Source organism: Gorilla gorilla, chromosome 3 (genome assembly GCF_029281585.2).
Source record: "Gorilla gorilla gorilla isolate KB3781 chromosome 3, NHGRI_mGorGor1-v2.1_pri, whole genome shotgun sequence".
Classification (NCBI taxonomy): Eukaryota; Metazoa; Chordata; class Mammalia; order Primates; family Hominidae; genus Gorilla; species Gorilla gorilla.
The window spans coordinates 112,173,929-112,189,657 of NC_073227.2; the positions used below are offsets into that span (position 1 = coordinate 112,173,929).

General features: G+C 35.5%; 1 pseudogene; it reads right to left on the bottom strand.

Annotated features, from left to right (window-relative positions):
* Positions 1-3,567: 3,567 nt before the first annotated feature.
* The window catches only part of LOC101152246 (mitochondrial-processing peptidase subunit alpha-like), a 310,715-nt pseudogene continuing 298,553 nt past the window's right edge, over positions 3,568-15,729 (bottom strand).

Genomic DNA, 15,729 nt, shown 5'->3' on the forward strand with positions numbered 1-15,729 from the left:
TAAAAGGACAAGTAAATCCATGGATATCACACACAATGATCAGGCCAGTGGAGCCATACCAGTTACACTCCAGCAAAGAGGAACAGGGACTTGAGGACAGATCACAGATCTATAAACATTTTCTTGGGCTTCCCATACCTCTTTCTCATCCCTCACCACCCCCCAAACCAGGATGAGAAAATTTGTATCCTAGACACAGTCATAAAGGAGGGAGGAGAAGTCAAACTTTAAGGCAGAGAAGAAAAGCCCTGATATCTAGGGCCTTTCCTTAATTAGTATTTACATGATTTTATATTTTTGTAATTTTTATTTATTTATTTATATTTCAATAGTTTTGGGTGTACAGGTGGTTTTTGGTTACATAGATAAGTTCTTTAGTGGTGATTTCTGAGATTTTTGGTGCACCTGTCACATGAGCAGTGTACACTGTGCCCAACATGTAACCTTTTATCCCTCATCACTCTCCCACTCTTCCCCAGCAAGTCCCCAAAGTCCATTGTACAATTATTATGCTGTTGGAAGCAATTAAAATTAACTTACAAGTTTAAGTTACCTGTTTTCCTCCCTGCTTTGCTCCATGCAAATACAAATCCAAGGCCAGGACAAAGTGAGGATTCCAGAAGTGAACTACCTGAGTTACTGAATATAAAGTTATTCACTTTCTACACATCTAAATTTAGTGTGCAAATTTCAAACCTGTGACAAGTTTTAAAGTAAAATAAATGAATGCTCACTATTTAAAAATATAAACAATTTATTATTATTGTTTTAGGAAAGAAAAGTTATAGTTAACACACAAACACTGGATATCTTCTTTTTGCCCCTGCAGATCAGCTGTCTGTTCTTCTCCTCCCTGCTATGTGTCCAATATGCTGATGGTCATAAATGCACTTTTATTCTTCTGGCTTTCACTGGCTTCAGAAAATGTGGAGTACCAGCAGGACCCAGGAATCCTGCAGTTCTGGGCTCTGTCCCTATAGGGTAGTTGTGGGCTTGCTGTGTCTCTCAGGTGACAGTGACAGCTCTGTCCAGGTCCCTCCATGCAGTGCTGACTTCTTCCCAGAAACAGCTAATGCTACCAATGTCTTATGTGTCCTTCTAAAGTATTTTAAGTGTGCATAAATATCTGTGTATATGGGGATTTTTATAATAACAATTCCATATTTTTTCAAAATTACATTTAATAGAATATACTTTAAAGTTTATTTACCTTGTATTCTATTTCTGAATAGAATACAAAACTCTGTTTTGTATATCATACTTATTTACTTATTTACTTAGTTAATATATCTTATAAATTATTCCCTGTTAGTTCATGTAGAGTTGCCTCAGTATTTTATGCTGGCTGCAATTTAACATAATATGTAACATGGTTAGGCTGTGTCCTCACCTAAATCTCATCTTGAATTGTAGCTCCCATAATTCCCATGTGTTGTGAGATGGACCTGGGGAGAGATAATTGCATCGTGGGGGTGATTTCCCCCATACTATTCTAATGGTAGTGAATAAGTCTCACAAGATCTGGTGGTTTTATAAGGGAAAACACCTTTCACTTGGCTCTCATTCTCTCTCTTGCCTGCTACCATGTAAGATGTGCTTTTCACCTTCCACCATTACTGTGAGGCCTCCCAGCCATGTGGACCTGTGAGTCCATTTAACCTCTTTTTCTTTATAAATTACCCACTCTCAGTTATGTCTTTATTAGCAGTGTGAGAGCAAACCAGTACTGTATGAATGTTCTATAATTCTTTGAAATATTTTTCAACACAATTTTTTTCAATGGACTTGATATGGTTTGGCTGTGTCCCCACCCAAATCTCATACTGAATTGTAGCTTCCATAATCACCACATATCATTGGAGGGACATGGTGAGAGATAATTGAATCATGGGGGTCAGTTTTTCCCATGCTGTTCTCATGATAGTGAAGAAGTCTCACAAGATCTGAAATTTGCATAAGTAACAGGGGGCCAAATGTTAATTGCTAAGACAATGGGGAAAATGTCTCCAGGACATGTTAGAGGTCTTCATGGCAGCCTCTCTCATCACAAGCCAGGAAGCCTAAGAGGAAAAAATAGTTTTATAAAGGGCTGTTCTCCTGCAAATGCTCTCTTGCCTGCCTCCATGTAAGATGTGTCTTTGCTCCTCCTTCACCTTTCACCATGATTGTGAGGCCTCCCCAGCCATGTGAACCTGTGAGCAAACTCTCTTGCTTTATAAATTACCCAGTCACAGGTATTTACTCATAGCAGTACGAAAACTGACTAATGCAGTAAATTGGTACTGGTAGAATGGGGTACTGCTATTAAGATAATAAACATGTGCAAGCAACTTTAGAACTGGGTAACAGGCAGAGGTTGGAACACTTTGGAGGGCTCAGAAGACAGGAAGATGTGGGAAAGTTTGGAGCTTTCTAGAGACTTGTTGAATGGTTTTGACCAAAAAGTCCAGACTGAGGTTGTCTCAGATGGAGATGAGGAACTTACTGGGAATTGGAACAAAGGTGATACCTGCTATGCTTTAGCAAAGAGACTGGCAGCATTTTGTTCCTGCCCTAGAAATCCATGGAACTTTGAACTTGAGACAGATGGTTTATGGTATCTGGCGGAAGAAATTTCTAAGCAGCAAAAGATTCAAGATGTGACTTGGGTGCTCTTAAAAACATTGTTTTATTCATTCACAGAGATATGGTTTGGAATTGGAACTAATGTTTAAACAGAAGGCAGGGCATAAAAGTTAGGAAAATTGGCAGCTTTACAACGCAACAGAAAAGAAAAACCCATTTTCTGATGAGAAGTTCAAGCTAGCTGCAGAAATTTGCATAAGTAATGACAAGCCAAATGTTAATTGCCAAGACAATAAGGACAATGTCTCCAGGGTATGACAGAGGTCTTCACAGCAGCCCGTCCCATCACAAACCAGGAAACCTAGGAGGAAAAAATTGATTTTGTGGGCCAGGCCCAGGACCTTGCTGCATTGTGCAGTCATAGGACTAGGTGCCCTGTGTCACAGCCATGGCTAAAAAGGGTCAACCTACAGCTCAGGCTGTTGCTTCAGAGGGTGGTAACCCCAAGCCTTGATGGCTTTCATGTGGTGTTGGGCCTTTGGATACACAGAAGTCAAGAATTAGAGGCAGAGCTTGCAGTGAGCCAAGATTGCGCCACTGCACCTGGGTGACAGAGCGAGACTCCATCTCAAAAAAAAAAAAAAAAAGAATTAAGGTTAAGGAACCTCTGTCTAGATTTGAGAGGATGTATGGAAACACTTGGCTGTCCAGATAGTGTTGTGCTGCAGGGGGCGGAGCCCTCATGGAGAACTTCTGCTAGGGCAGTGCAGTAGGGAAATGTGAAGTGGGAGACCCCACACTCAGTTTCCACAGGGGGACTGCCTAGTGGAGCTGTGAGAAGAGGGCCATGGTTCTCCAGACTCTAGAATGGTAGAACCACCAGCAGCTTGCACAGTACAACTGGAAAAGCTGCAGGCACTCAATGCCAGCCTATAAAAGCAGCCAGGAGGGGGGATGTACCTTGCAAAGCCACAGGGGTGGAGCTGACGAAGACCATGGGAGCCCCCCTCTTCCATCAGTGTGACCTGGATGTGAGATATGGAGTCAAAGAAGATCATTTTGGAGCTTTAAGATTTTACTGCCCAGCTAGATTTTAGACTTGCATAGGCCTGTAGCTCCTTCATTTTGGCCAATTTTTACCATTTGGAACAGGCGTATTTACCCGATGCCTGTAACCCCATTGTGTATAGGAAGTAACTAACTTGCTTTTGATTTTACAGGTTCATAGGCAGAAGAGACTTACCTTGTCTCTGAAGAGAGTTTGGACTATGGACTTTTGAGCTAATGCTGAAAAGAGTTAATACTCTGAGGAACTGTTGGGAAGGTATGAGTGGTTTTGAAATGTGAAAACATGAGATTTGAGAGGGGCCAGGTGTGGAACAATGTGGTTTGCCTGTGTCCCCACCCAAATCTCATTCTGAATTGTAACTCCCATAATCCCCAAGTGTCATAGGAGGGACCCAGTGAAAGGTGATTGAATCATGGGGGCGTTTTTCCCATGCTGTTCTCGTGATAGTGAATAAGTCTCATGAAATCTGATGGTTTTATAATGGGCAGTTTCCCTGCACATGTTCTCTTGCCTGCCGCCATATAAGATGTGCCTTTGCTCTTCCTTCACCTTCCAACATGATTGTGAGGCCTCCCGAGCCATGTGGAACTGTTAGGCCTCCCAAGCCATGTGGAACTGTGAGTCCATTAAATCTTTTTTTCTTTATAAATCACCCAGTCTCAGGTATTTGTTCATAGCAGTGTGAATTGGACTGATACAGGACTTTTAGTTTTTTCTAACATTTTTCTGTTATAATAATCTTATTAATATTTTTGCCATATATTATTCCTCATGTCTAACCATGTACAGGGAATATTATTATTAATTGAATTTTTGATAAGTAGGATCAAATTTCCTTCATAGAGATTGTAACACTTTATACTCTACCCAACAATATATGAGACCATGTTTCTTAACTCCTTTCTCTTCTACAAAGTTACTACATTCTTGATTTTCCTAACTTATAAAATTGTTTTTTTCTAAATAAGGTCGATGACTTTTCACACTTTCAACAACAATTTGTATTTGTTTCTCTATGTTCTTTCTATGTATATCCATGCCCAATTCTTGAAATGTGTTGGTCTTTTTTTTTTTTTTTTTTTTTTTTGAGACGGAGTCTGGCTCTGTCACCCAGGCTGGAGTGCAGTGGCGCAATCTCAGCTCACTGCAAGCTCCGCCTCCCAGGTTCACGCCATTCTCCTGCCTCAGCCTCCCGAGTAGGTTGGTCTTTTAATCATTTGAAAGTGCTCTTTATATAATGTGGAGATTAATGTTTTACTGTAAAAATAGGTAGCATATTTTAAAACTCAGCTTGTCATTTGTATTTGGACTTCTCCATTATTTTACCATTCAGAATGATTTTTAAATATGCTATTGAATTTATTATTTTCTTTTAGACTACAGAGCTTTGTGTCATCATTATCAAAAGCCCTGGTGAAGAGTCAGCTTTGAAAAGACCTAGGAAATGTATCACTGTTTGTGTAATGGGTTTATTTGTGTGTCCTTACAAATAGAATTTTCAATGTATGTCATAAGAAAAGTCTGTGACACATTAATCTACAGCAGGTTTATAGATGGCAAATGATAAAATAAGAATTCTTATTCCATAGTAGAGATGGAGTAAAATTCTTCATTTCCAGCAAAGTACAAGAAGTTGCCAATACAGTGCTCCAAAAACCACATTTAGAGTAACAAGGCTGAAGAGTATGTCCTTAGGAGTACAAATGCTAGGACCTGAGGTAGCCACAACTTTATTTCATTAGAAAAAGACAAATAGAATTCCAAATAAATGTACCAATTCACATTACCAAGAAATGCAGAAGTGTTCAAATTACTTACCTATTGTTAACTGCTTTGTTGTTTCATGTTGTAAGTGTGTGAAATGGCATAATTTGATGTTTTAATATGTATTTATCATGATTATTAATGAGTGTGAATAAATACATTTGTTTTCTCTTTTTCTCAGTCTTTCAAGTTTTCCTTTTTTAAATAAATTTAACTTTTATTTTAGATCCAGTGGTACATGTGCAGGTTTGTTACATGCATATATTGTGTGATGCTGAAGTTTGAGGTATGAGAGATCCCATCACTGAGGTGGTGAGCATAGTACCCAACAGGTAGGTTTTCAGCCTTTTTCCCCTTCCCCCTCTAGTAATCCCCAGTGTCTATTGTTCCTATCTTTATGTCCATATATACCCAGTGTTTAGCTCCCACTTATAAATGAGAACATGTGGTATTTGGTTTTCCATGCCTGCATTAATTTGCTTGGATGAAAACTTCCAGCTGCATCCATGTTGTTGCAAAAGGATATTCTATCTTTTTTTGTGGCAGCATAGTATTCCATGATATATATGTACCACATTTTTTTTATTTAACCCACTGTCAATGGGAACCTACATTGACTACATGTCTTTGCTATGGTTAATAATGCTGCAATGAACATACAAGTGTATGTGTCTATTTTATAGAATAATTTATTTTTCTTTTCTTACATAACCAGTAATGGATTGCTGGGCCTAATGATATTTCAGTTTTTACTTTTGAGAAATCTCCAGTTGGTTTCCACAGGGGCTGAACTAATTTATGTTTCCACTAATAGTTACATCCCCTTTTCTCCACAGCCTCCCAGCAGCTGTTATATTTTTCTTTTAAATAATAGCCAGAAATCATATGATCACCTCAGTAGGCACAGAGAAACATTTCTATAAAATCCAACATCCTTTCATGATAAAAACCATCAACAAACTAGTCATTGAAGAAAGATGCTCAAAATAATAAGAGCTGCTACGACAAAACCACAGCCTACATCATACTGAACAGGTAAAAGCTGGAGGCACTCCCCTTAAGAATAGAAACAAGGCAAGGATGCCTACTTGCAATACTCCTTTTGAACATGGTACTGGAAGTCCTAGCCACAGCAATCAGTCAAGAGAAGAAACAAAAGGCATTCAAATAGAAAAAGAAGTCAAATTATCTCTGTTCACTGACAGTATGATTCTATATGTAGAAGACTCCCCAAAGAAAGTTTCCTATAAAAGATAAACAACTTCAGTAATGTTTCAGGATACAAAATCAATGTATAAAAATCTTTATCATTGCTATACACCAATAACATCCAAGCTGAAAGCCAAATCAAGAACACAATCCCACCTACAATAGACACAAAAAAACATAAAATACCTAGGAACACAGCTTAATGAGGAGGTGAAAGTTTTCTACAAGGAGAACTACAAAACATTGCTGAAAGAAATAAAAGATGACATTAACAAATGGAAAAACATTCCATACTCATGGATAGAAAGAATCAATATTGTCATTAATAAAATGGCCATACTGCCCAAAGCACTTTATAAATTTAATGCTATTCCTATCAAACTCCCAACATTTTTCCACAAAACTAGAAAAAACTATTCTAAGATTAATGTGGAACGAAAAAAGAGCCTGTATAGCCAAAGCAAATCTAAGCAAAAAAGAACAAAGCTGGAGGCATTGTAACACCCAACTTCAAAGTATACTACTATTCTACAAGGCTACAGTAACCAAAATAGCATGGTACTGGTACAAAAACTGACTCATAAAATAGATATGATTCTATTATTTCTGTTCTCCTCCAGAATAACTCAGTACTTCATTTCTTCACAACTCTCTGTGGTTTTATTTAGTCTTTTTTCATCCCAAAGACATAATTATTGTTGCTGTTATACATATTTGAAGTTTGTTTAGATTTATCCATGTATTTTTAACTTTGTTGAGTTTTCTTTTTCTCTTCTTAGAGTGACTTTATATCTGCCTAAATTATTCTTCAAACATTTCATTTAGTGAGGGTTTATATAGAGCAAACGTGTAATTTTTATTTTCTGACCATGTTTTTATTTCTTCCTCCCTCACTCCATACAGACACTAATCTGTTCTTCATTTAATGATTGTGTCATTTCAAGAATGTTATATAAATGAAATCATGCAGTATGTAACCTTTTGACACTGGCTTTCTTTTTTAATGCAGGAGCATAATTTTCTTGTAAGCCAGCCAGATTGTCACATGTATAAATAATATGCTCCTTTTTATGGCTGAATATTAATAGTATTCTATGGTATGGACATACCATCATTTGTTTAATATTTCACCATTTTAAGAACATCCAGTATTGTTTCAGTTTCTAACTAATGTGAATAGTTTAGAAGAGTCAAAAAGAGAAACAGTCTATTGTATGTACCAATATTTTTATATTTAAAGAGGTTTTCAGAAAAATTAAATAGCTGTAAAAAAGGATTCTTATATACCCCCTCACCACCATCCGAAACACAATTTTCCATATTATTAACATCTTGCATTAGTGTGACTGATTTATTACAACTGATGAGCCAATATTGATACATTTTTAATTAACTAAAGTCCACAGTTCACATTAGGGTTTACTCTTTCTGTTGTACATTCTATAGGTGCTAGCAAAAGTATAATGACATATATTCACCAATACAGTATGATACAGAATAGTTACACTACCCTACAAATCTCCTGTGCTGCAACCTATTATTTCTCTCCTCCTCCTTCCCAGCAAACATTGGTCATTTTACTGTCTCCATACTCGACTTTTTCAAAATGTCAAATTGTGGGAGTCATACAATATGTGGCATTTTCGGACTAACATTTTTCACTTAGCAATGTGCATTTATTCTTCCTTCATGTCTTTTTATTACCTGATAGATCATTTCTATTTATCACTGAATATCATTCAATTTGACGTATGTACCAAAATTTATTTATTAATTTGCCTATAGAAAAACACGTTGGTTGCTTCCAAGTTTGGGCAATTATGAATAAAGCTGCTGTAAATATTCATGTGCAGGTTTTTGTGAGGACATGTTTTCAATTCATTTGTGTAAATACCAAGGAGTGAAGTCTCTGAATCAGATGGTAAGACTATGTTTAGCTTTGGAAGAAACTGACAAACTGTTTCCCAAAGTGGTTGTACAATTTTGCATTCCCACCAGCAATAAATAAGAATTTCTGTCTTTCCACATTTACACCAACATTTGATATTACCAGTGTTTGGATTTTAGCTATTCTAAAAGGTGTGTAGTAGATTTACTCATATTTTTCTTACTGTGATTTTTCATACTTCATGTTATTCCTAGTCTCCTTTTCTTACCACCTCCTTACTATTTATAGAGAACTTCCTTTGGCTCTTCATTTAGGATAGCTCTATTGGTGGAAAACTTCCTTCATTTTCCTTCACCTGAGAAAGCCTTGATTTTGCCTTCCTTGTTAAAAGCTATTTTCATTAGAAATAAGATTATGGGTAAATAGCACTTTTCTTTTAGCACTTAAAAAATGTGTGCTACTTTTCTCTGGTCTCTGTAGGCCTGATGTGAAACCCACTATGATTCAAATTGTTTTCCCCTATAGATAAAGTATCATCTCTCTTACAGACTTCACAAATTTTTCTTTGTCTTTAGTTTTCAGAAATTTGAGTATGATGTGTCTTGGTATGGATTTATTTGAGCAAACTCTTTGGAGTTTGCTCAAGCATTGAATCTTCAGGTTCTTTTTTTTTTTTTTGCCAAATTTGAAATTTTCAGTCACTCTTCCTGCAAGTACTTTTTCTATTCCATTCTCTCTCTCCTTTCCTTCTGGGACATGACGACATGAATATTAAGCTGTTTGTTGTAGCCCCACGGGTTCTTTTAAAATTCAGTCTATTTTCTCTCTGTTGTTAAAACTGTATGATTTTAATAGTTCTATCTTCCAGTTCATTGATTCTGTTCTCTGTCCCTCCCATGCTGCTGCTGAATCAATCTACAGAGCTATATTTTCAGTTCTAAAATTTCCATTTAATTTATATTTTATTTCTTTGCTGAAACTTTATATTTCTTTGTGAGACTATTTTTTAATTTGTTTGAAGTATTTTTGTAATTGCTCCTTGAATCACTTCTATGATGGCTGCTTAAAAATCTTTGTTAGATAATCCTAATGTCTCTGTCATGTAGTGCTGGCATCTACTGACTGTTGTCTGTCTTTCAATTTGAGATCTTCCTGTTTCTTGCTATGATGCATTTCCTTTTTATTAAAACCTGAAGATTTGGGGCATTATATTTTAAGACTCTGGACCTTATTTAAATTTTATCTTTTAGCCAGCTTCTTCTGAAACTGCTCTGGCCTGAGATGAGGAGGCACTGGCTCATTATTTCCCATGGTGGATAGACACCTACATTCTTTACTTAGCTTTGTTGACAGCTGAAGAGGGAGGTTCTTCATTACTCCCAGGTAGGGGTGAGAGTCCTGGCTCCCCACTAGGCCTCCAATGATATGTCCCTTTATGGGAGGAATAAGAGTGCTTCATTACTGCTCCTCTGATGGTCTCTACTGACACCATGAGAAGAGCAGGTGATGGCCTTATTTATAGTGGCTGCTGGTAGAAGAGCTGACTCTTTCTTAGGCCTCTTCTGACAGTACCCCAGCAAGAAGGAGGAGGGAAAAGGATACCTCATTACTGTTGGATGGAGGTGGAAGTCCAGGATCCAATGAGGTCTTCACTTTTGGCACAGCTCTGGCCTTATTACTTCCTGGAGGAGATGAAAGTCCTGGCTCCTTGCTTGTCCTCTAATATCACCCCAGCAAAGTTGGAAACACCTTGTTACAGCTAGGCAAGATTGGAATTCTAGACTCCTCATCCAGCTTTTGCTGGCATGGGTGTAGGTGTGGCCACAATTTATGTTGTGGTATTGGCTGCCGTAGAGTAGGTATTTTCTAAAACTTTGCTGTCTTTCTAGCCGTTTCCTTTCTTTTTATTCATCCCTACATCACAAACTGAGGGGAACAAAATCATGCTTTTAATTATTTGATCACCAATAACCACCTCTCAGACAAATGGATTAATTGAATAAATGTTATGGGTATCAAGTAATTTTTCAATCTTCCTGTGGATTGCCAGAATCATGAGACAAAGAAAATATTTTTGTAGTTTTATAAGGAAGAAATCTTATCTTCAATGTCATCCATAATATCATAATGTTTTCAGGTGAATCTTTGTGATATAAACGTATAATCTCTCTCTGTAAAAAACAACATGTCTTCCAGATTTGTGATATTTTCTGTCTGGCCTATTTTAACAGTAGACATGAATAATAATTATTAGGCAAAGATCTATGTTTTTGTATCTTGGTGAAAATAAACACACAAAATGTTTTAAAATGTTATTTACTTTCTGTAATAAAAAAGAGTTTTTAATATGTTTCTCCAAGAATGATAAAATGAAAGATTTGCAATTTTTAGCTTTCTTCTGGACCCATAAAATTTGCACCTATATAAGTTTCACTCAATGTATGCTTTAAATATTTTGCCTAAAAGTAATGTGTCAACTTTGGGTTTTGTCTGGAAATCTTGACAATTGAGAGAACATAAACAGAAAAAGAAAAGAAATTTTCTATAGTATGCATTGTCACCACTTCAAGTATGTATACCTTAAATACAACCTTAAAATATACTGTTAGTATCTATTTTTATTACTTCAAAGAAAATCTCAATAGGATACTTTTAAGATTTTAACATAATGTACCTGCTTAAGCTGATAGCAACATGAATCTAGAAACTAATCAAATTATTTTTAATGGGAAGATAATGCTCTGGCCTTAATTTTTAAAAGTAAGGTAATTCTAATCATACATTTTGAACATGTACAAGCATAATTATCTTCTGTTACTATCATGTGGACTAGCCAATTTAAAACTACAAATTATATTGAAAAGATAAGTGGAATGAATAAGAAAACCTCGTTTAATACATGCTGTGCTTTTTTTTTTCACCTTGAACAAGTCCTTTTAATCTTCTTCTGAAAACTGAAAGATTTCTTTGTTCAGTCAATAAATTTCTCTGATCACACATGTTTTTTGAACTCTAACTTCTAACTTTCTATGAAGAAGTAAAGCACACTCTGATATTAGCCATAACAAATATGTTCTAAATCAATCTAAACAATATTTGCGCAAGCATTTATTTACATTAATTTACTTCTTATTGTCCAGAACACATGCTCAGCATGCAAAGATATTAATGAAATCGGACCCTAGAAGAGAAGCAGGGTCGAAAAATTTAAAAAGTAGATATTAAAATAAAATAAAATGTTTATTGTATTTTATTTCATTTTATTATCTGATTATTTTTATTATTTTAATTTTTTTCCTTGGGCCATATTATTTTATTGGCAGGTCAGTGAAGAGCCAGAGGTAAGGGTCCTTCGATTCCTATTCCCCAACCCAGGGACTCCCCCTGAAGGAGAGCAGAAACCCAGGAGCCTGCCACTCAGAGGACCTTGGAGTTGGGCAGGTTGTTGTAGCAATATTCCTGGCCTTCTAGCTGGCTGCAATACAGAGAGATCTCCTACTCCAGCTGTGAGGTAAAGTCCATAAGCCCCTGGTACTCCTTGTTCTGCCGCTCGCTGTCAACGCACATATTACCCAGCTGGGCTTCATAAATATTTTATTTCAAGAAAGAAATTAATGTACTATTGAGAATGATATTTGAAAATTATGATTAAACATATTTAAGGAAGTGCAAATGGAGGTGCAAGGTAATTAAGTCATATCTCAAACAAAGTCTCTTCATGTGGTGACATTAGTTACTGACCACATTATCAGAACATAACACATTTACGGTAATAGCAGTGCACCATTTATGATGAAACCTAAACTGTAGCTGATAGTGACAAACAATATTAGAAATCAGAATGATTTTTTTAATGCAGCTTTATCTGGTGTAAAAAAGATACTTGTTTGTTCAACAAAATTGCCACAACCAAGGTTTATTTTCTTTTTTCTTCTGTTTTTTGTTGTTGTTGTTGTTGTTAAGGTGTCTTACTTTGGTAATTATCTTAAGTACGTTGCAATATACTACCTTTGAAAATATTTTTAATTAATTGTCTAAAAACCTTGCTGGAATAAATATAACTCAAGTCATAAGAAATTAATATATTCAGTGCCTCTGTAATACCTGCTATACCTTAATAAGTGCTCCTTAGCAATTTATTGAAAATTAATTAAGTCTTGCCAAAGGAACACAAAAAAGTCAACTAGAAGACTAATTGAAATTATTATAACCTTTCTGTGTAAATATACAGCACATATGATTGGATAAGAAGAACATCTTGTAAATTTGATTATCAGATTAATTATTCTTAACATTTATATATGAAATATCAAATAAGATATCACTGGTAGTTATGCATTAAAATAGTTTTGTAAGTACTTAAAATAATATATTCTTAATATAATTTTCAGTTAATATTGTTTAGACATTCAAAATCCTATTAACATTATGTTGAATCAGGTAGAATTTTTTCCAGTGGCCAATCTTTTCTCCATTTTCTGAAAACTTATCTCTCTTATAGCCCTGCACTTACCAGATGTTCTTTCTCTCCTTTGTCCCATTCAAAATGTATACAACTGCACCATATTCTCCTCATTTTCTGAAAGGTAAATATTGCAGTCAGAGCAAATAATTTAGTTAATGCATTGGGTCTAACTTAATGCCTCAGTGAATTTTAAACATATCTTATTTAGACAGCCTAGATGGGTTAATGCTAAAATTGTTGATTGGTAATGCTGGCAGGCCTATGGGAGAGATATTTTGAATGAGGATGTCGAAAAATGCAACACAATAAGTCTAAAAACTAGCCCTTATTTAATCTACCTCTATATGAAAAGCATATGCTGAATGCTTTGGGAGAATAAGAATTGTATTTAATCTTTATGCACCCTACTATAACGATTTAACCTACTATAACTATTATTAAATATGAATAGATGCAGAAGAATTTATAGATAATTAATAGATACAGACATTCAGCCTCAGAATAGTTAAGTAAGTTACCCAGGGTCATGTGGTTATTAAGTGATAGACTTGGGATTTGAACCCACGTAGTCAAAGCACAAAGATCAAGTGCTTGACAATGATTCCTAATTCCTCAGGTAAAAGTAGATTGAAAGACACCTACTCTGCCTAAGTATGAGAGCAGACCCATGTCATAATAGACGTAGGACTATTAATAGATTAATAGCTGTTATTAATAGCTAGCTGATTAATAGCTAGTAGATTAATAGCTGTTAAGACGTGAATTAATGATCAAGCTAAGACTACCTGTGGATAATATTTCAAATTTTGTCTTTGTAGACTCTTCCTTTCTTTCCAAAATTTGTCTACACTAAGTTACAGAACAGCTGTAAACTTACACCAAAGATGGTCAACAGGAAGGCTTGGGAATAGAAATTCTTCACAAGTTGGTAAAAAAATATATTTTGAAAACAGTAGACAAACATACAATGAAATCAGCTTGGTCACTTGTGCTTACATTTGCCAATTTAATCACAGCCTGAATGTTATTTTGACACCATGTAAATTTGTCATTGAACAATGCATATATTGTATAACATTTGCCTTCTTCAAAGGAATGTCTGTATACCTTTAATACTTCAAATGCCAAGAGTTCACCTTTCATGTTTTCTCATAAAACTTTCACATTGAATGTTTAGCATGATTTTTCTTGCCATTTTTATATTCAACTAGAAGAGAATATTTGAAAACTTAAAAAATATTTATGTGCATATGATACTAAATTGTATACAGATTTATTTCTATTTATATATCTATATAATATTAAGAATTTCTATGTGCCTTGCATTTTATTAGATACAAGAAAAATGATATACTCAGAGAAGACACAAAATTAATGTGAAATATGTGTAATGGCTGATAAATAAATCCTATTTTTGGTATTCGTCAGGGTTAAGCTATAGGAAACGGTATTACATTCTAGCTAGCTTAAGAAAGAAGGAATTTGTTTAAGGATATTAAAAGATATTAATAGAATGTTTTTATATCCTATTATGGATATATTGATATGAATTATTGTTGAACATTAAAAAGGCTCAATAAATCAGTAGGGGTAGAGGGGGACTGAAGACTGAAGAAGGGATACTAGGTTAAGTTTCAGGAACAACTATCCAAATCATACCAAGTATGCTAAGAAACTTTCCTTTAACATCATAAACTTGTAGGTTCTAGAACTGCACTAACACTGTCACAATCAATGAAACTGACAAAATAAAAACCCACCATAGTTAGGAAATCACACGCCTATAGACAATCAGGACACTATCATGATAAAAATCAATTACAGCTTCTGCTCTTGTCTCTGGAACCACACTGTACCTACTAGAAGCTGCACCAGCAAAACCATTGTTTGTATCCTGCTTCTACACTCATGGAGCCAGTTATTGAACTATGGAACAGCTGTTGATTTCATTTCACCAAAAGCAAGTGCCTTAATGCCCACATTTGCCAGGTGAATAGCAAAAGAAGCTGCCATATGGCCTCCATCTCACTTATGTCTTCCAATATTTTGTGTGCACATATGATCAGCCAAACCTAAATCATATGTGAAAACCTGAATCTGGATGAGTTTGGAAAATGCAATTTCTATGTATCCAATCTCTTTATTACAGGAAGGTAAACTAAGGGAGAGTAGAATAGATATCACATTGATTAGACAAAACATGTATTTATGACATTAAATAATGTATTATATGGAATAATGTCTTTGTCATTTAGGTGCTAATGTATTTTAAATCTGCATTCTAACATATTCTGCTTTTCCAGGTGTCCAGCCTTTGTCTCTGTATCAGAAATTTTTTAGCAGCAAAGAAAGAAAATATCACATTAAAAGTAATGTAAATAATGTGGATAAGCATTACCTGACAGAAAAAAAGATGCCCATAGCAATAGCAGTTTCAATGTTGGTAAAGTAATTCAAATACGTTATCAAAAACCAGAGGTCTTTCTTAATCTAAGAGTGTTGACTTTGATTCTCAGATTTGACCCTCATAACTTGAAAATCCAAGACTCGTGTTGACATAGGGTTGTTGCAAAGGGAGAAAGTTGAAGGCATCCATGATGGTTAATAATGAGTGTAAACTTGATGGGATTGAAGGATAAAAAGTATTGATCCTGGGTGTGTCTATGAGGGTGTTGCTAAAGGAAATTGACATTTGAGTCAGTGGGCTGGGAAAGACAGACTTATTCTTAATCTGGATGGGGCACAATCTAATCAGCTGCCAGCAGGGGT